Source organism: Scyliorhinus canicula, chromosome 6 (assembly GCF_902713615.1).
Source record: "Scyliorhinus canicula chromosome 6, sScyCan1.1, whole genome shotgun sequence".
In the NCBI taxonomy this organism is placed as follows: domain Eukaryota; kingdom Metazoa; phylum Chordata; class Chondrichthyes; order Carcharhiniformes; family Scyliorhinidae; genus Scyliorhinus; species Scyliorhinus canicula.
Genome location: NC_052151.1, coordinates 224,650,664 through 224,672,747, shown reverse-complemented (window position 1 = coordinate 224,672,747; position 22,084 = coordinate 224,650,664). Strand labels below are relative to the sequence as shown.

The following is a 22,084-nucleotide window of genomic DNA, read 5'->3' as shown; positions in this document are numbered from 1 at the left end:
ATAGGTGGTGTTCACAGTCTTAAATCTATAGGAGGTGTTCACCGTGATATCTATAGGTGTACACAGTCTGGTATCTATAGGCAGTGTTCACACTCGGGTATCTATAGGAGGTGTTCACAGTCTGGTATCTATAGGAGGTGTTCACAGGCTGGTATCTCTTGGTGGTGTTCACAGTCTGGTTTGTATAGGTGTTCACAGTCTGGTATCTACAAGAGGTGCTCACGGTCTGGTATCTATAGGATGTGTTCACAGTCTGGTATCTATAGGATGTGTTCAGCGTCTGGTATCTATAGGAGGTGTTCACACTCTGGTATCTAGGAGGTGTTCACAGTCTAGTATCTATAGGAGGTGTTCACAATCTGGTATCTATTGGAGGTGTACACAGTCTGGTATCTATAGGCGGTGTTCACAGTCTGGGTTGTATAGATGTTCAGCCTGGTATCTATAGAAGGTGTTCACAGTCTGGTATCTATAAGGGGTGTTCACAGTCTGGTATATATAGGTGTTCATAGTCCGGTATCTATAGGAGGCGTTCACACTCTGGTATCTATAGATGTTTATCATAGAATGTTTTTACCGTGCAGAAGGAGGCCATTAGGCCCATCGTGTCTGCACTGGCTCTTGGAAAGTGCCCCCTACCCAAGGTCAACACCTCCACCCTATCCCCATAACCCAGTAACTACACCCAACACTAAGGGCAATTTTGAACACTAAGGGCAATTTATCATGGCCAATCCACCTAACCACATCTTTGGACTGAGGGAGCAAACCCGGAGCACCCGGAGGTAACCCACGCACACACGGGGAGGCTGTGCAGACTCCGCACAGACAGTGACCCAAGCCGGAATCGAACCAGGGACCCTGGAGCTGTGAATCAATTGTGCTATCCACTATGCTATCGTGCTGCCCAATAGTCTGGGTTCATAGTCTGGTTTGTATGGGTGTTCACACTCTGGTATCTATAGAAGGTGTTCACTGGTCTCTATAGGCAGTGTTGACAGTCTGGTATCTATAGTAGGTGTTGACAGTCTGGTATCTATAGGTGTTCACAGTCTGATATCTATAGGAGGTATTCACAGTCTGGTATCTATAGGTGTTCACAATCTGATATCTATAGGAGGTGTTCACACTTGTATCTATAGGAGGTGTTCACAATCTGGTATCGGAGGTGTACACAGCCTGGTATCTATAGAAGGTGTTCACTCTGGTATCTATAGGAGGTTCAGACTCTGGTATCTATAGGTGTTTACAGGCTGGTATCTATAGGAGGTGATAACACTCTGATTCCTATAGGTGTTCACAGTCTGGTATCTATAGAAGGTGTACACAGTCTGGTATATAGGAGGTGTTCACAGTCTAGTATCTATAGGAGGTGTTCACACTCTGGTATATAGGAGGTGTTCACAGTCTGGGTTGTATAGATGTTCAGCCTGGTATCTATAGAAGGTGTTCACAGTCTGGTATCTATAGGGGGTGTTCACAGTCTGGTAGATATAGGTGTTCACAGTCCGGTATCTAAAGGAGGCGTTCACACTCTGGTATCTATAGATGTTTATCATAGAATTTTTTTACCGTGCAGAAGGAGGCCATTAGGCCCATCGTGTCTGCACTGGCTCTTGGAAAGTGCCCCCTACCCAAGGTCAACACTTCCACCCTATCCCCATAACCCAGTAACTACACCCAACACTAAGGGCAATTTTGAACACTAAGGGCAATTTATCATGGCCAATCCACCTAACCTGCACATCTTTGGACTGAGGGAGCAAACCCGGAGCACCCGGAGGTAACCCACGCACACACGGGGAGGATGTGCAGACTCCGCACAGACAGTGACCCAAGCCGGAATCGAACCAGGGACCCTGGAGCTGTGAATCAATTGCGCTATCCACTATGCTATCGTGCTGCCCAATAGTCTGGGTTCATAGTCTGGTTTGTATGGGTGTTCACACTCTGGTATCTATAGAAGGTGTTCATTGGTATATATAGGAGGTGTTCACACTCGGGTATCTATAGGAGGTGTTCACAGTCTGGTATCTATAGTAGGTGTTGACAGTCTGGTATCTATAGGAGGTGTTCACAGTGGTATCTGTAGGTGTTCACAATCTGGTATCTATAGGAGGTGTTCAGACTCTGGTATCTATACGTGTTCACAGTGGTATCTGTAGGTGTTCACACTCGGGTATCTATAGGAGGTGTTCACAGTCTGGTATCTATAGGAGGTGTTCACAGGCTGGTATCTCTTGGTGGTGTTCACAGTCGGGTTTGTCTAGGTGTTCACAGTCTGGTATCTACAAGAGGTGTTCACGGTCTGGTATCAATAGGATGTGTTCACAGTCTGGTATCTATAGGTGTTCACAGATTGGTATTTATAGGAGGTGTTCACTGGTATCTATAGGCATTGTTCGCAGTCTGATATCTATAGGAGGTGTTCACAGTCTGGTATCTATAGGCGGTGATCACAATCTGATATCTATAGGAGGTGTTCACACTCTGGTATCTATAAGAGGTGTTCACAGTCTGGTATCTATAAGAGGTGTTCACAGTCTGGTATCTATAGGAGGTGTTCACACTCTGGTATCTATAGGTGCTCACAGTCTGGTTTGTAAAGGTGTTCACAGCCTGGAATCTATAGGAGGTGTTCACAATCTGGTATCTATTGGAGGTGTACACAGCCTGGTATCCATAGAAGGTGTTCACTGGTATCTCTTGGAGTTTCAGACTCTGGTATCTATTGGTGTTCACAGTCTGGTATCTGTAGGAGGTGATCACACTCTGGAACCTATAGGTGTTCACAGTCTGGTATCTATAGAAGGTGTTCACAATCTGGTATCTAGGAGGTTTTCACAATCTGGTATCTATAGGAGGTGTACACAGTCAGGTATCTAGAATTGTTCACAGTCGGGTATCTATAGGAGCTGTTCACTCTGGTATCTATAGGAGGTTCAGACTCTGGTATCTATTGGTGTTCACAGTCTGGTATCTATAGGTGTTCACAGTCTCATATCTATAGGAGGTGTTCACAGTCTGGTATTGATAGGAGGTGTTCACAGTCTGGTATCTATAGGAGATGTTCACAGTCTTGTGTCTATAGGAGGTGTTCACAGTCTGGTATCTATAGGAGGTGTTCACACTCGGGTATCTATAGGAGGTATTCACAGTCTGGTATCTATAGGTGTTCACAGTCTGATATCTATAGGTGTTCACAGTCTGATATCTATAGGAGGTGTTCACAGTCTGGTATCTATAGGAGATGTTCACAGTCTTGTGTCTATAGGAGGTGTTCGCAGTCTGGTATCTAGGAGGTGTTCACAGTCTGGTATCTATAGGAGATGTTCACAGTCTTGTGTCTATTGGAGGTGTTCACAGTCTGGTATCTATAGGATGTGTTCACAGTCTGATATCTAGGAGGTGTTCACAGTCTGATATCTATAGGAGGTGTTCACAGTCTGGTATCGATAGGAGGTGTTCACAGTCTGGTATCGAGAGGTGCTCAGTCTGGTTTGTAAAGCTGTTCACAGCCTGGTATCTATAGAAGGTGTTCACTCTGGTATCTATAGGAGGTTCAGACTCTGGTATCTATAGGTGTTTACAGTCTGGTATCTATAGGTGGTGATCACACTCTGGTATCTATAGGCGGTGTGCACAGTCAGGTATCTAGAGATGTTCACAGTCAGCTATCTTAGGAGATGTTCACTGGTTTCTATTGGAGGTTCAGACTCTGGTATCTATAGGTGTTTACAGTCTGGTATCTATAGGTGGTGATCACACTCTGGTATCTATAGGTGGTGTTCACAGTCTGGTATCTATAGGTGTTCACAGTCTGATATCTATAGGACGTGTTCACAGTCTTGTATCTATAGGAGGTGTTCACACTCTGGTATCTATAGGCTGTGTTCACAATCTGGTAACTATAGGAGATGTTCACAATCTGGTATCTATAGGCGGTGTTCACACTGGTATCTGTAGGTGGTGTCCACAGTCTGGTATCTATAGGTGTTCACACTCTGGTAACTATAGGAAATGTTCACAGTCTGGTATCTGTAGGTGGTGTTCCCAGTCTGGTATCTACAGGAGGTATTCACACTCTGGTATATATAGGTGTTCAGAGTCTGGTTTGTAAAGACGTTCACAGCCTGGTATCTATAGAAGGTGTTCACTCTGTTATCTATAGGAGGTTCACACTCTGGTATCTATAGTTGTTCACAGTCTGGTATCTATAGAAGGTGTTCACACTCTGGTATCTATAGTTGTTCACAGTCTGGTATCTATAGGAGTTGTTCACAGTCTGGTATCTATAGTTGTTCACAGTCTGGTATCTATAGGAGGTGTTCACAGTCTGGTATCTATAGGAGTTGTTCACAATCTGGTATCTATAGTTGGTGTTCACAGTCTGGTATAGAACATAGAACAGTACAGCACAGAACAGGCCCTTCGGCCCTCAATGTTGTGCCGAGCCATGATCACCCTACTCAAACCCACGTATCCACCCTATACCCGTAACCCAACAACCCCCCCCCCATTAACCTTACTTTTTTTAGGACACTACGGGCAATTTAGCATGGCCAATCCACCTAACCCGCACATCTTTGGACTATGGGAGGAAACCGGAGCACCCGGAGGAAACCCACGCACACAGGGGGAGGACGTGCAGACTCCACACAGACAGTGACCCAGCCGGGAATCGAACCTGGGACCCTGGAGCTGTGAAGCATTTATGCTAACCACCATGCTACCCTGCTGCCCCTAGGAGTTGTTCACACTCAGGTATCTGTAAGTGGTGTTCACAGTCTGGTGTCTATAGGAGGTGTTCACAGTCTGGTATCTATAGGAGGTGTACACAGTCTGGTATCTATAGGTGTTCACAGTCTGGTATCTGTAGATGTTCACAATCTGGTATCTGTAGGAGGTGTAAACAGTCTGATATCTATAGGTGTTCACAGTCTGGTATCTATAGGTGTTCACAGTCTGGTATCTATAGAATGTTCACAGTCTGGTATCTATAGGTGTTCAGAGTCTGGTATCTGTAGGAGGTGTTCAGACTCTGGTATCTGTAGTAGGTATTCACAGTCTGGTATCTATAGGTGTTCACAGTCTGATATCTATAGGTGTTCACAGTCTGATATCTATAGGAGGTGTTCACAGTCTGGTATCTATAGTAGTTGTTCACAATTTGTTATCTATAGGTGTTCACAGTCTGGTATGTACAGATGTTGACAGGAGTCAGGATTACTGGGATGATGTCATGAGGAGGCAGGATTACTGGGATGATGTCATGAGGAGGCAGGATTACTGGGATGATGTCACAGGGGGCAGAATTACTGGGATGATGTCACAGGGGACAGGGATTTTGGGATGATGTCATGAGGAGGCCGGATTACTGGGATGATGTCACAGGGGGCAGGTATAGTGGGATGATGTAATGAGGGGGCAGGATTACTGGGATGATGTCACAAGGGACAGGATTATTCGGATGATGTCACGGGGGCAGGATTACTGGGATAATGTCAGAGGAGGCAGGATTACTGGGATGATGTCACAGGGGGCAGGATTACAGGGAAGATGTCACAGAGGGCAGGATTACTGGGATGATGTCACGGGGGCAGGATTACTGGGATAATGTCAGAGGAGGCAGGATTACTGGGATGATGTCACAGGGGGCAGGATTACAGGGAAGATGTCACAGAGGGCAGGATTACTGGGATGATGTCAGAGGGGCAGGATTACTGGGATGATGTCACAGGGGCAGGATTACTGGGATGATGTCACAGGGGGAAGGTTTACTGGAATGATGTCATCAGGAGACAGGATTACTGGGATGATGTGCCAGGGGGCAGGATAACTGGGATGATGTCACAGGGGGCAGGATTACTGGGATGATGTCACAGGAGACAGGATTACTGGGATGATGTCACAGGGGGCAGGATTACAGGGAAGATGTCACAGGGGGCAGAATTACTGGGATGATGTCACAGGGGGCAGGATTACTGGGACGATGTCACAGGGGTCAGGATTACTGGGATGATGTCACAGGGGGCAGGATTACTGGGATGATGTCACAGGGGGCAGGATTACTGGGATGATGTCACAGGGGGCAGGATTACTGGGATGATGTCACAGGGGGCAGGATTACTGGGATGATGTCACAGGGGGCAGGATTACTGGGATGATGTCACAAGGACGTGTCGAGTCCTCAATCCGCCGCGCATGCGAACTGGGGGCCGAGCGGCGGTTGGTGCGGTGCGCGCGAGCGTTTCAAATGCCAACCGCGTTGACTCGGCCCCTCCCCCCACACAGAGCGGAGACAGCGAGGGGCTGAGGGTGAGTCCGCCCGGCCTGGGGGGGCGGGGGGGGGCAGCATTCACCGCGCTGGGCGGGCGGAGCTCTGCGGCGGCGCTCAGCCACACCGAGCGCGATGGGCGGCCGAGGGGAAAGCAACTGGGAAACGCGTCCTTCAAACAGAGAAACGGCATGTGTGAGGGGGAGGGGCGGGGCTGGGTCTTGTGGGGGCGGGGCTGGGTCTTGTGGGGGCGGGGCTGCGCCTGCGCCGCGTGGGGAGGGGCGGGGCTGCGACTGGGCACCGTGGGAAGGGGCGGGCTGCGTCTGCGCGCCGTGGCGAGGGGCGGGCCTCGCCGTGCGGGGGGAGGGGCGGGGCTGCGCCTACGCCGCGTGGGGGAGGGGCGGGGCTGCTCTTGCGCGCTCTGGGGGAGGGGCGGGCTGCGCGCTGTGGGGGCGAGGCGGGGCTGTGCCGTGTGGGGAGGGCTGCGTCTGCGCGTTGGGGCGGGGCGAGGTTGCTTCTGCGAGCTGTGGGGGCGTGGCTGCGCCGTGGGGAGGGGCGGGGCTGTGCTTTGTGGGAAGGGGCGGGGCTACGTCTGCGCGGTGTGGGAGCGGCGGTGCAGCCCATGCGCCGTGCTGAGGCTGCGCTTGCGTCATCAGGAGCCAGGACTGGAAAGTGCGCCTGCGCGCCGCCCTGCTGGAGACAAGTGGAATTGCAGCCAGACTGAACGTTCCCTCCAAACCCTCACCGTGTCAATAATAACCTGTATTGTTACAAGTAACCTGACATTAACACTGCAATGAAGTTACTGTGAAAAGCCCCTAGTCACCAGATTCCGGCACCAGATCGGGTCACAAGAGGGAGAATTCAGAATGTCCAAATTCGCTAACCTGCAGGTCTTTGGACTGGGAGGAAACCGGAGCACCTGGAGGAAACCCGCGCACACACTGGGAGGACGTGCAGACTCCACACAGTGACCCAAGCCAGGAATCGAACCTGTGCTAACCATTGATGCTACCATGCAGCCTATAATCTCTCTGCAGACCCAAAAGGAGAAATATCTGCTCTGTCTCTACCCTGTTAATCCCCTTTGGCATCTTATATACCTCAATTCGATCTCCTCTCATTCTTCCAAACTCCAGCGTGTAGGCTGAAGCTGCTCAATCTCACCGCTTCATGAAACAATTCCTACATCCCTGGATTTAAGCTGGTGGGAGCAAGTTCAACATTCTCCTAACTCTCTGGCGAAAGAAACTTCTCCTGAATCGTGTCTGCGGGGGTTTCCTCCGGGTGCTCCGGGTTCCTCCCACAGTCCAAAGACGTGCAGCTTAGATGGATTGACCATGCTAAATTGTCCCTTATTGTCCAAAACGTTAGGTGGGGTTACGGGGATAGGGTGGAGGTATGGGCATGGGTAGGGTGCTCTTTCCAAGGGCCGGTGCAGACTCGATGGGCCGAATGGCCTCCTTCTGCACTGTAAATTCTATGATATCTAATTCAGACCACATATTGGCTCCGCCTTGTCCCCGCCCCACTGCATTCTGGTCTCGCCTACAGGTGGAAACATCTTCTCTATGCTGACCTTCAAATCTTTTAACAGCTTGCTCAGCTCACCCCCACAGTCCTCCCTTTGCCAGTCAAGAGTTCCAGAAGAATCAGTCTGTTTTGGTAGACACAACCTCCCCCCCCCCCCCCCCCCCCCAGCTCTGGTATTATTCACACAACAAGGCGTGTTTCTGTGCATTAAATACTGTTCACAGAACGGCAGCTTCGCAGGGAGGCAGACAATGGGCAAACTAACAAACATCTCTTGGAAATGGCAGCAAAAGAATGTCCAAATTCTGTGGTGTCTCCCAGTCTCTGTCCCTATCATTGTCATGGTCTCCACCTCTCCAATCTCCCCCGTTGGCTACTGTTCGCCCGTTTCCCCCTCCCCCATTCTCCCATTCCTGCTCCCCTCCTATCTCCCCCTCTCTCGCTCATTCTTTCCTTGCTCCCTCCCTTTCATCCACTCTACCCCCCCACCCCCCCCCGACCACTCCCTTGCTCTCCCTCTCCTCGTGTTCTCTCTCTCTTGTGTTCTCTCTCCCCCCTCGTGTTCTCTCTCTCCCTCTCGTGTTCTCTCTCTCTCTCTCCCTCTCGTGTTTTCTCTCTCTCCCTCTCGTGTTTTCTCTCTCTCCCTCTCGTGTTTTCTCTCTCTCCCTCTCGTGTTTTCTCTCTCTCCCTCTCGTGTTTTCTCTCTCTCTCTCTCCCTCGTGTTCTACTGTTATTTGGTGTAGGCTTCAGGAGGGAGCAGTGACGCTGTGCACAGTCTATCACACTGGGAGTCACTGTGCACAGTCTATCACACTGGGAGTCACTGTGCACAGTTCCGGTCTCTATCACACTGGGAGTCACTGTGCACAGTTCCGGTCTCTGTATCACACTGGGAGTCACTGTGCACAGTTCCGGTCTCTGTATCACACTGGGAGTCACTGTGCACAGTTCCGGTCTCTGTATCACACTGGGAGTCACTGTGCACTGTTCCGGTCTCCATATCACACCGGGAGTTTGTTATAACCTGCCTACTTATCATTGGCTGGGGACTAATGGCAATCCCACAATCCTGTGGAAGTATGAGCATCGCCAATGAGGGGGGTGGAGAAATCATTAGCAGACTCCCTGCATAAATAGAGCTGCCTAGTTTGGAACGGGCTAGAGGAGAGTGAGCAGTAAGGGAAGTTACTGCTGCTGTTGTATATATATGCTATTGTCAATAAATGTTATTTCTTTCTATCCTTCAACTCATGCTGGATTCTTCGTGGCCCTTGTGAATGTAACATGGTAATTCACACTGTATCTTTGTAAGCGCAGTAGCGTTATCCGACCACTAGGGGGAGTAGCTCTGGGAATGCTCAGGAGCTTGTACAGAGCTCCACCCTTGGCTCCGCCCATGACTCCTCCCCTTGTGCTGCTGTATAAATAGCCTTGTCCAGAGTCAGCCTGCAGTTCACCGAGAGTTCATCAACGGGTAACAGGCTGGCTCTGTAGTAAGTAGATTAAAGCCTATATTCATATCGGAAAACGCGTGTCTGGTGAATTGATGGTTCCATCAATTTAATCTACTTAAGAACAGTCAAGATCGATCATGGAATCGGCCCTCAAGCCTGGACGCCTGGAACTCGACCCACAGGATGCAGAGGCAAAAGAAATCTTCTCCCACTGGCTGCGGTGCTTTAAGGCCTACCTGGCAGAAGCGAGCTCAGCCGAAACTACAGAGGAACAGAAGTTAAGTCTACTGCACGCGAGGGTGAGCCACAGAATCACTACGCAACTAAACTCGGCCGGTTCATATACTGCAGCGCTAGCGATACTCGACAAGATGTATGTAAGGCCCATTAACGAAGTTTACGCACGCCATGTGTTCACGACTCGCCACCAGCAGCTACAGAATCACTCGCCGAATTTTTAAGGGAACTCAATAATTTGTCAAATGACTGTAATTATCAAGCGGTTACCGCGGCTGAACACAGAGAACTTGCTGTACACGATGTTTTTGTAGCGGGCCTGAGGTCTAATTATGTGCGCCTGCTGGAAAAGGGGGCCAAGACTTAGAAACAACTGTGGAAGCTGCGACCACGATGGAGGTCTCCTTCCGCAGCCTTAACTCGTTCCCCGCGGACACCGCAACCCAATCATGGGCCCCCGACCAGCGACTCCCCCAGGCCTGTGCTACGCGGCCGCCCAGCCACCATGCTGCCCCAGCCACAATGCTGCTCCATCCAGCCACTATGCTGCTCCAGCCAGCCACCATGCTGCTCCATCCAGCCACTATGCTGCTCCAGCCACTATGCTGCCCCATCCAGCCACTATGCTGCTCCATCCAGCCACTATGCTGCTCCATCCAGCCACTATGCTGCCCCATCCAGCCACTATGCTGCTCCATCCAGCCACTATGCTGCCCCAGCCACTATGCTGCCCCATCCAGCCACTATGCTGCTCCATCCAGCCACCATGCTGCTCCATCCAGCCACTATGCTGCTCCAGCCACTATGCTGCCCCATCCAGCCACTATGCTGCTCCATCCAGCCACAATGCTGCTCCATCCAGCCACTATGCTGCTCCAGCCACTATGCTGCCCCATCCAGCCACTATGCTGCTCCATCCAGCCACAATGCTGCTCCATCCAGCCACTATGCTGCCCCAGCCAGCCACTATGCTGCTCCATCCAGCCACAATGCTGCTCCATCCAGCCACTATGCTGCCCCAGCCAGCCACTATGCTGCTCCAGCCAGCCACCATGCTGCTCCAGCCACCATGCTGCTCCATCCAGCCACAATGCTGCTCCATCCAGCCACCATGCTGCTCCAGCCAGCCACTATGCTGCCCCAGCCAGCCACTATGCTGCTCCAGCCAGCCACTATGCTGCCCCAGCCACCATGCTGCCCCAGCCACTATGCTGCCCCAGCCAGCCACCATGCTGCTCCAGCCACCATGCTGCTCCATCCAGCCACCATGCTGCCCCAGCCACTATGCTGCTCCAGCCAGCCACTATGCTGTTCCAGCCAGCCACCATGCTGCCCCAGCCAGCCACCATGCTGCTCCAGCCACTATGCTGCCCCAGCCAGCCACTATGCTGCCCCAGCCACAATGCTGCTCCATCCAGCCACTATGCTGCTCCAGCCAGCCACCATGCTGCTCCATCCAGCCACTATGCTGCTCCAGCCAGCCACCATGCTGCTCCATCCAGCCACTATGCTGCTCCAGCCACTATGCTGCTCCAGCCAGCCACTATGCTGCCCCAGCCACCAACTATGCTGCTCCAGCCAGCCACCATGCTGCTCCATCCAGCCACTATGCTGCCCCAGCCACTATGCTGCTCCAGCCACTATGCTGCCCCAGCCACCATGCTGCCCCAGCCACTATGCTGCTCCAGCCACTATGCTGCTCCAGCCAGCCACTATGCTGCCCCAGCCAGCCACTATGCTGCTCCAGCCACCATGCTGCTCCATCCAGCCACTATGCTGCTCCAGCCACTATGCTGCTCCAGCCAGCCACTATGCTGCCCCAGCCACCAACTATGCTGCTCCAGCCAGCCACCATGCTGCTCCATCCAGCCACTATGCTGCCCCAGCCACTATGCTGCTCCAGCCACTATGCTGCCCCAGCCACCATGCTGCCCCAGCCACTATGCTGCTCCAGCCACTATGCTGCTCCAGCCAGCCACTATGCTGCCCCAGCCAGCCACTATGCTGCTCCAGCCACTATGCTGCTCCAGCCAGCCACTATGCTGCCCCAGCCACCAACTATGCTGCTCCAGCCAGCCACTATGCTGCTCCAGCCTGCCACAATGCTGCTCCATCCAGCCACCATGCTGCCCCAGCCACCATGCTGCCCCAGCCAGCCACTATGCTGCTCCAGCCACTATGCTGCTCCAGCCAGCCACTATGCTGCTCCAGCCACTATGCTGCTCCATCCAGCCACTATGCTGCTCCAGCCAGCCACTATGCTGCTCCAGCCACTATGCTGCTCCATCCAGCCACTATGCTGCTCCAGCCACTATGCTGCTCCATCCAGCCACTATGCTGCTCCAGCCAGCCACTATGCTGCTCCAGCCACTATGCTGCTCCAGCCAGCCACCATGCTGCTCCAGCCACTATGCTGCCCCAGCCAGCCACCATGCTGCTCCAGCCAGCCACTATGATGCTCCAGCCACTATGCTGCTCCAGCCAGCCACTATGCTGCCCCAGCCACCATGCTGCTCCAGCCACTATGCTGCTCCAGCCTGCCATTTCTGCAGCCAGAATCAGCACCCGCGGCAGCACTGCCCGGCCCGCAACGCGACCTGCAGCAGCTGCGGGCGGAAAGGCCACTACGCAAGAGTGTGCCTCGCAAAAAGGGCCCCAGCTTCCAACTCCCCAGCGGCCCGAAGTAATCGCTCCCCAGGCCCGCGGGGACCGAAATTCTGCGGCCTAAGCCCTGACTCCGCCCCCTCCCGCCACGTGCGATCCATGGGGGCCGCCATCTTGGCAAACCTCCACCACGCGGCCAGCCACGTGCGACTCATGGGGGCCGCCATCTTGGACGCCATCTTCCTCGCCGCCTGCCGCGTGCGATCCACAGGCCCGACCTGCATCTCCGCGCTCGGAAAACTCATCGGAAGATGAACTCAGAGGGCAGTCATCACGGGGCCACTCCAGCACAGCTGATCGAGCCGCCGACTACCCGCAACTCAGCGCAGTCACTCTGGACCAATCGCGCCCGAAGCATCTGCGAAATTCGATGGCAGAGGTCCATATCAACGGGTACAAAACGCCATGCCTCTTCGACTCCGGGAGCACTGAGAGCTTCATACATCCAGACCTAGTAAGACGCTACGCTCCCCGTTTTCCCCGTGTGGCAAACTGTCTCGCTCGCTTCAGGCTCCCATTCGGTCCAGATCCAGGGACGCACCGCCGCGATGCTCACAATTCGAGGCTCTAGCTACTCAAAATTCCAACTCTACCTTTTGCCCGACCTCTGTGTGCCACTCTTATTAGGCCTAGACTTTCAATTTAACTTTAAGAGCCTCACCCTCAGCTTCGGCGGGCCACTGCCTCGCTACGCTGCGAATCTCCCCCCCCCTCCTCTCTTCGCCAATCTCACTAAGGACTGTAAACCCGTAGCCACTCGTAGCAGGCGGTATAGCCTGCAGGATAGGGTATTTATCAGAACAGAGGTCCGAAGGCTACTCAGTGAGGGGATTATAGAGGCCAGCAATAGTCCCTGGAGAGCTCAAGTGGTGGTCGTTAAGACCGGGGAAAAATTCCGCATGGTTGTCGACAATAGTCAGACCATAAATAGATTTACCTTCCTTGACGCGTATCCCCTCCCCAGGATTGCAGACATGGTAAACCAGATCGCCCTGTACCGGCTCTTTTCCACGGTGGATCTGAAGTCTGCATACCACCAGCTCCCAATCCGCCCGGAGGACCGCCACTACACGGCGTTCGAGGCTGATGGCCGCCTCTTCCATTTCCTCCGGGTCCCTTTCGGCGTCACTAACGGGGTTTCGGTGTTCCAACGAGCAATGGACCGAATGATGGACCAGTACGGGCTGCGGGCCACGTTTCCATACTTGGACAATGTCACCATCTGCGGCTATGACCAGCAGGACCACGATGCCAACCGTTTTCTCCAGACGGCACAGAAACTGAATCTCACGTATAACAAGGAGAAATGCGTTTTCCGCACAACCAGACTAGCCATCCTCGGCTATGTCGTGGAAAACGGAGTCCTGGGCCCAGACCCTGACCGTATGCGCCCCCTCTTAGAACTCCTTCTCCCCCATTGCCCCAAGGCCCTCAAACGGTGCTTGGGCTTCTTCTCCTACTACGCCCAGTGGGTCCGTCAATATGCGGACAAAGTCCGCCCACTATTTAGGACCACACGATTTCCCCTGTCAGCCGAGGCACGCCAGGCCTTCGACGGCATCAAGGAGGGCATCGCCAAAGCGGCCATGCGGGCGGTGGATGAATCCACTCCCTTTCAGGTTGAGAGCGACGCCTCAGAGGTAGCTCTAGCAGCCACATTGAATCAGGCATGGAGACCAGTCGCATTTTTCTCCCGTACCCTCTCCGCTTCAGAACTCCGACACTCCTCAGTCGAGAAAGAAGCACAAGCCATTGTGGAGGCTGTTCGTCACTGGAGGCACTACCTCGCAGGTAGGAGGTTCACCCTCATCACCGACCAAAGATCGGTTGCCTTCATGTTTGACAACTCGCAAAGGGGCAAAATTAAAAATGACTAAATTCTGAGGTGGAGGATCGAATTCTCCATCTACAATTACGATATTAAGTATTGACCCGGGAAGCTCAACGAGCCTCCGGATGCCCTATCCTGCGGGACATGCGCCAGCGCGCAGATTGACAGAAAGTCATCCACAATGACCTCTGTCACCCGGCTCGCCCACTACATCAGAGCCCGAAACCTGCCTTTCTCCAACGAGGAGGTAAAAGCGGTCACCAGGGACTGCCCGATCTTTGCGGAGTGCAAACCGCACTTCTATAGACCAGACAGGGCCCACCTGGTCAAGGCTTCTAGGCCCTTTGAACGCCTCGCGATTGATTTCAAAGGGCCACTCCCCTCAACTAACAAGAACGTTTACTTTCTAAACGTCGTAGATGAGTTCTCCCGTTTTCCATTCGCTATCCCGTGCCCCGACATGACCTCCCACACAGTCATTAGGGCTCTGCATAGCATCTTCACCCTGTTTGGTTTCCCCAGCTACGTGCACAGCGACCGGGGTTCGTCCTTCATGAGCGATGAGCAGGACTACCAGCTACAACCCCAGGGGGAACGGGCAGGTGGAGAGGGAGAACGCGACGGTCTGGAAGACCGTCCTACTGACCCTCCGGTCTCGAAAGCTCCAAGTCTCCCAGTGGCAGGAAGTCCTCCCAGACGCGCTCCACGCTATTAGGTCCGTTTTGTACACAGCGACCAATCAGACCCCTCACGAGAGGCTCTTCAATTTTTCCAGGGTCACTACCACGGTGGTCTCACTTGCGGCATGGCTGAGGACACCAGGCCCGGTACTTCTGAGGAAACACGTCAGGGGGCACAAAACCGACCCCCTTGTAGAGAAGGTGCGCCTGCTCCACTCCAACCCCCAGTACACATTTGTCGAGTTCCCTGACGGCCGTCAGGACACTGTATCCCTCCGGGATCTGGCACCCGCCGGATCCAGCGCCCCTCTACCCCCACAGAAGGACCTCTCACCCTACACCCCATGCTGCCGCCCCCTCGCGCTCCCGAGCCCACGAGCTCGCTCCACCAGATCCGCGCACCCGCGCCGGCCAGCGCCCCCAGTCCCCGGTTGAACCAGAGGAGTATGAAGCTCGGATACAACCCTCCCTGGACTCCACCATCGTACCCCAGCACACAACACCCATCCAGCCACCGCAAGAGGCTGCAACCCCGGTGCTCCGCAGTTCACAGCGGACAGTTCGACCACCGGAAAGACTGACTTTGTAAACCACCACCCCCGCCGGACATGATTTTTTTGCAGGGGGTGAATGTGGTGAATGTAACGTGGTAATTCACACTGTATCTTTGTAAGCGCAGTAGCGTTATCTGACGACTAGGGGGAGTAGCTCTGGGAATGCTCAGGAGCTTGTACAGGTCTCCACCCTTGGCTCCGCCCATGACTCCTCCCCTTGTGCTGCTGTATAAATACCCTTTTCCAGAGTCAGCCTGCAGTTCACCGAGAGTTCATCAACGGTAACAGGCTGGCTCTGAAGTAAGTAGATTAAAGCCTAGATTCATATCGGAAAACACGTGTCTGGTGAATTGATGGTTCCATCAGCCCTCACAAAACTGGCGACGAGGGTTAAAGTGAATAGCTATCTGCATTGCTGAAGCCACCTCCCTGGCTTTTTGTTGGATACAGGTTGGAAGTTGTTTTCTTGTTACACCATGCCTCTGTATGGACGTTTGGATGTTTTTGACGCTGCGCTGGAAAGTTGGAACCAGTACGCAGAATGGATGCAAACAACATCACCGAAATCGAGCGCCAGGTGGTCATATTGTTCACTGCCGCGGCCCGCATATGTTTGGGGTGATTAGGAGCCTTGCCTATCCAGCTGCGCCGCACACCAAGACATTTGATGAACTTGTGACCTTAGTGGGGCAACATTTTAACCCAAACCCATCCACGATAGTCCAGTGTTACCGGTTTAATACCGCTGAGAGGACCCCAGGAGAATCCCTTGCCGAGTTTCTATCCAGGCTACGCAGGATTGCGGAGTACTGTGACTATGGTGAGACCTTGTCAGAAATGTTACGTGACCGTTTGGTTTGCGGTATTAACAATGCGGCCACCTAGAGAAAGTTGTTAGCCGAGCTAATATTGACTTTTCAACAGGCCATTCAAATAGTATTGTCCCGAGAGAGCGCAGAACGGGGAGTGCAGGAGCTACAGGGAATGGAGGTGCACGCCTTGGGGCGCAACCCCTTCCGTCCAAAAGCATCTCTCCGCACCCCTGCGGTACCTTGGGCGGGGCGGCATCCGGATCGACGGCAGTGGCCGTCAGACATTCCTCCCCAAAGGGAGCCTTCTCCAGAACCAATGGATGAGGAGCCATGTCCGTGTCAGACTTGTGGGCACCGACCCCGTCACGGACGCCGGTCCTGGGGGCGTCAGAGGCGCCGTCATTCCGACAGAAACTGGGGCCAGCCCAGGGGCCGTACCTTCCATTTGGATGAACCTGCGGCGACTACTCCCGAGGACGTGGAGACGGAGGACGACTGCCTGCAGCTGTATTGTGTGGCAGCTCCCCGTCTGGCCCCCATTAAGGTGCCAGTATGGGTCAATGGTCACCCGCTTGAGATGGAGTTGGACACTGGCGCAGCGGTCTCCATGATCGCCCAGAGGACATTCGACTGCATCAAGCAGGGTATCCAGACCCTTACAGTAACCGACACACAGGCCGGGTTGGCCACCTACACGGGGGAACCATTGGACATTGCAGGAACTACGATGCCCCTGTTGTTTATGGACGCCAGGAGGGGCGTTTCCCACTTATCGTGGTGCGTGGCCATGGGCCCAGCCTGTTGGGTCGGGACTGGTTGCGCCATTTGCGGCTGCAGTGGCAGCACATCCTCCAGTTTCTGGAGGGTTGACTGAGGTGCTAGGACGGTACCCAGATGTATTCCAGCCCGGTTTGGGGAAAATAAAAGGGGCTGTAGCCCGTATCCAAGTCAAACCAGGAGCCACGCCGCGCTATTTCCGGGCGCCCCCGTTGCCTTACGCCTTGCTCGAGAAGGTAGAAGGGGAGCTCACTCGTTTGGAGACTTTGGGAATTATCAGGCCCGTCCGTTTCGCTGACTGGGCAGCACCAATTGTACCTGTAATGAAGCCAGATGCCACAGTTCGCTTGTGCAACAACTATAAACGTGCAGTGAATACGGCTTCCCGACTCGACCGATACCCAATGCCTCGCATAGAGGATCTCTACGCGAAGCTTGCAGGCAGACTCTCGTTCACAAAATTAGATATGATTCACGCCTACCTGCAGTTGGAGCTGGACCCTGCCTCCCGGCCATATGTAACGATTAATACACACCGGAGCCTGTATGAATATACATGGTTGCCCTTTGGAGTATCCTCTGCCTGCGCTATTTTTCAACGCGTCATGGAGGGCATTTTGAGAGATTTACCGCGTGTTGCTGTTTACTTAGATGACGTTTTGATTACAAGGATGTCGGAGCAGGAACATTTGGAGGCTGTCCTTCGATGCTTTTCGGAGGCTGGAGTCTGCTTACGTCTTACAAAGTGCGTCTTTCAGGCGAAGGAAGTAGTCTACCTGGTTTATCGGGTGGACCACGAAGGTTTGCACCCCGTCGCAGAGAAGGTGCGCGCAATTCAACAGGCCCCCGCTCCGACTGACACTTCGCATCTTTGTTCGTTTCTCGGCCTCGTAAACTATTACGGAAAGTTCCTCCCCAATCTGGCAACTGCGCTGGCCCCTTTGCACCTTCTGTTAAAGAAGAATCACACCTGGGTTTGGGGGCAGCCGCAAGAAACTGCTTTCCGGCGGGTAAAACAACAATTGTCGTCGTCTGGGTTACTAACCCACTATGATCCTGGAAAGCCTTTGCTCGTCACATGTGATGCATCCCCGTATGGTATTGGGGCCGTCCTGTCCCACAAGATGGAGAATGGGGCCGAGCGGCTGATAGCTTTCGCCTCCCGCACATTGACTGCGGCGGAAAAAAGGTACGTGCGGATCGAGAAGGAGGGCCTGGGGTGGTCTTTGCGGTGAAACGCTTCCACCAGTACGTATATGTCCGCCATTGTGACTGATCATAAGCCTCTGCTGGGACTTTTCCGAGAGGATAAGCCGATACCGCCCATTGCTTCCGCACGGATCCAGCGCTGGGCTTTGTTGCTCGCTGCATACAAGTATTCTCTGGAGCACAAACCAGGGACCCAGATAGGGAATGCCGACGTACTGAGCCGATTGCCTTTATCGACCGGCCCCATGTCGACCGGTGAGGTGGTTGCAACCCTAAATTTTATGGACACCTTGCCTGTCACGGCATCACAGATCCGTGTGTGGACACAGACGGAGCCAGTCCTGTCAAAGGTTCGGCACATAGTCCTGTATGGTGGGCAGCATAGACAACTCCCAGCCGAGTTGCGGGCATTTTCCACCAAGCTGTCCAAATTGAGCGTGGATGACGGCATCCTTTTGTGGGGGACGTGTGTGATTGTCCCGGGAAAAGGACAGGAGCTGATACTGAGAGACTTGCACAATGGGCATCCAGGTGTGACCAAAATGAAAATGTTGGCCCGGAGTGATGTCTGGTGGCCAGGCCTCGACACCAACATTGAGATGGTGGCCCAAAACTGCTCCATTTGCCAGGAGCATCAGAAGCTTCCGCCGGCCACGCCCCATATCACTGCACACAAGAACGGCAGGGACATAGTTTTTCTCGGCATCGGCCGATTCAGCAGTTTGTGCCCGGTGACCCAGTGTTCGTTCGGAATTTTCCTGGTGGTGCCCAGTGGGTCCCTGGGTAAATCTTTCGCCAAACGGTCCCTATCTCTTACCAGGTGCAAGCCCAGGGTCGTCTCCAGCGCAAACATGTAGACCATGTTCGGTCCAGAAGACCATCCCTTCCAAAGATTCCCCGCCCCAGGAGCTCATTTCTACAGCCGCAGAGACCAGACACAATGGAAAGTATTCCTCACAATCTTCCTCTGATGCTTCACTCAAAGCCTGCGCAGGTCGCTGCAGAACCGCGTGGAGATAGAGACGCCGAGATGACGGAGGCAGCAGGCTCTGACTCCGAGATGGAGACACAAGACACCTCGGAGGGGGAATCCTCGGGCCGACGGGCCGTGGACGTACAACCGTTGCGCCGTTCATCACGGACGCGCCGTTCTCCATCTCGTTACAGGCCGCCCAATCCAGCGCCTCGTGCAAATGGGGCCTGGCCTGCGGCAAAACGAGTCCGACGCCCTCCTTCGCCAGGGTCTTCGGTGGATTCCTTGGACTTTGTGGGGCAGGGATGTTATAGCCTGCCTGCTTACCACTGGCTGGGGACTAATGGCAATCCCACAATCCTGTGGGGGTATGAGCTGCCACAATGCGGGGGGCACAGAAATCATTAGCAGACTCCCTGCATACATAGAGCTGGCCAGTTTGGAACGGGCTAGAGGAGAGTGAGCAGCAATGTTCGAGGAGCTGATGGAGGCGCTGGGGAGCATGCAGACAGGGAAAGCACCGGGACCTGACGGGTTCCCGGTGGAGTTTTATAAGAAGTTCTCAGACCTGCTGGGCCCGTTGTTAGTGAGGACCCTGAATGAGGCCTGGGCGAGGGGGAGGGGGGGGGGGGACTTTGCCCCTGACGATGTCCAGAGCAATAATCTCACTGATCCTGAAGTGGGATAAGGATCCCCTCCAGTGTGGGTCTTACAGGCCCATCTCGCTCCTCAACGTGGACGCAAAGTTGTTGGCCAAGATACTGTCCGGGAGGGTGGAAGATGTGGTCCCGATGGTTATCCATGAGGACCAAACGGGGTTTGTGAAGGGGAGGCAGCTGAATGTCAATGTGCGGCGGCTTCTTAATGATGTTGGCGGCGGATGGGGAGGCGGAAATAGCAGCATCGATGGATGCAGAAAGCCTTCGATAGGGTGGAGTGGAGCTACCTGTGGGAAGCTGAGGAGATTTGGGTTTTGGTGAGGGATTCATTAGCTGGGTGAGGCTGCTGTATAGCTCCCCGGTAGCGAGTGTGGTGACGAATGGGAGGAGGTCGGAGGACTTTCGGCTGTCTCGGGGGACGAGGCAGGGGTGCCCTTTGTCTCCCCTGCTCTTCCCATTAGCGATTGAACCCCTGGCTATGGCGCTGAGGGATTCGAAGAACTGGAGAGGGATTGTGCGGGGGGGGGGGGAGCACCGGCTGTCACTGTACGCGGATGATTTACTGTTGTACATCGCGGATCCGGCGTGGGGGGATGCCAGAGGTGTTGAGGATACTTGGGGAGTTTGGGGACTTTTCAGGCTATAAGCTCAACGTGGGGAAGAGTGAGCTGTTTGTGCTGCCTTGGGGGGCCAGGAGAGGGAGATAGGGGAGCTCCCGTTGAAGAGGGTGGAGAGGAGCTTTAGATATCCTGGCATCCAGATAGCTAGGAGCTGGGGGGCCAGGAGAGGGAGATAGGGGAGCTCCCGTTGAAGAGGGTGGAGAGGAGCTTTAGATATCCTGGCATCCAGATAGCTAGGAGCTGGGGGGGCCCTGCACAGGCTAAACTTTTCGAGGCTGGTGGAACAAATGGAGGAGGAGTTTAGGAGGTGGGATGCGCTGCCGCTCTCCTTGGCGGGCAGGGTCCAGTCGGTTAAGATGACGGTGCTCCCGAGGTTTTTGTTTCTCTTCCAGTGTCTCCCCACCTTGATTCCGAAGGCTTTTTTTAGGAGGGTTAATAAGAGTATTCTGGGGTTCGTGTGGGCACGGAAGACCCCGAGAGTGAGGAGGGTATTCCTGGAGCGAGGCAGGGAGGTACGTGGTTTGGCGATGCCCAACCTGTGTGGGTATTACTGGGCTACGAATGTGGCAATGATCCGTAGGTGGATGATGGAGGGGGAGGGTGCTGCATGGAAGAGGATGGAGATGGCGTCCTGTGTGGGTATGAGTTTGGAGGCTTTGGTGACGGCCCCGCTCCCACTCCCCCCCGGCAAGGTATTCTACGAGTCCTGTAGTGGTGGCTTCCCTCAAAATCTGGGGGCAGTGGAGGCGGCACAGAGGGGGGGGAAGTGAAGGCCTCAGTTTGGACCCCGATTTGGGGCCACCACCGGTTTGCACCAGGGAGAATGGATGGTGGGTTTTTGAGTTGGCATAGGGCAGGCATCAGGCGGATGGGGGACCTTTTCCTCGACGGGAAGTTTGTGACTTTAGAGGAATTGGAGGGGAAGTGGGGTCTCCCCCCTGGGAATACTTTCAGGTATATGCAGATTAGGGCCTTTGTCAAGCGGCAGGAGGCGGAGTTCCTGCTGCTGCCGCCAAGGGGGGTTCAGGATAGGGTGCTCTCGGGGACGTGGGTCGGTGAGGGTAGGATCTCGGCAATCTATCAGGTGATGCAGGAGGGGTAGGAGGCCTCGGTGGAGGAGCTGAAAGCGAAGTGGGAGGAGGAGCTGGGAGAGGAGATTGACGAGGGGACGTGGGCGGACGCCCTGGGGAGGGTGAATTCTTCCTCCTCTTGCGCACGGCTCAGCTTAATTCAGCTAAGGGTGCTGCATAGGGTGCACATGACTGGGGCCAGGCTGAGCGGTTCTTTGAGGGTGAGGACAGGTGTGGGAGGCTCGGCGAACCACACCTACATATTTTGGGCTTGTCCGGCGCTGGAGGGTTTTTGGAAGGGGGTGGCAGGGATCCTGTCCAGGGTGGTTGGTTCCAGGGTGGAACTAGGCTGGGGGCTCGCTATCTTTGGGGTGGCATTGGAGCCGGGAGTGCAGGAGGCGAGAGAGGCCGGTACCCTGGCCTTTGCGTCCCTAGTAGCCCGGCGCAGGATCCTGTTACAGTGGAGGGACACGAAGCCCCTGAGCCCGGAAACCTGGATCAGTGACATGGGCGGGTTCATCAGGCTGGAGAGGGTCACGTTTGCCCTGAGGGGGGTCGGTGCAGGGGTTCTTCCGGCGGTGGCAGCCATTTCCTGATTTCCTGGCGGAGTATTAGAGGGTGGTCAACTTCAGCAGCAACCCGGGGTGGGGGGGACTAGGGGTCTGTTAAGGGAGTTTGTTTTTGCAACTATATGTTTGTTACTTTCTTTTTTTTTGTTGTTAATTTATTGCTTT

The 22,084-nt window shown here is 54.1% G+C and overlaps 1 protein-coding gene across 1 annotated transcript in view; it reads left to right on the top strand.

The window, feature by feature from the left end:
- The first annotated feature begins 6,223 nt into the window (after positions 1-6,223).
- Positions 6,224-22,084, top strand: part of LOC119967900 (membrane-spanning 4-domains subfamily A member 15-like) — a 45,979-nt gene continuing 30,118 nt past the window's right edge. Inside the window, exon 1 of the mRNA XM_038800998.1 lies at positions 6,224-6,318. The gene's annotated coding sequence lies outside the window, so the exon portion shown is untranslated. The remainder of the gene's footprint in view (positions 6,319-22,084) is intronic.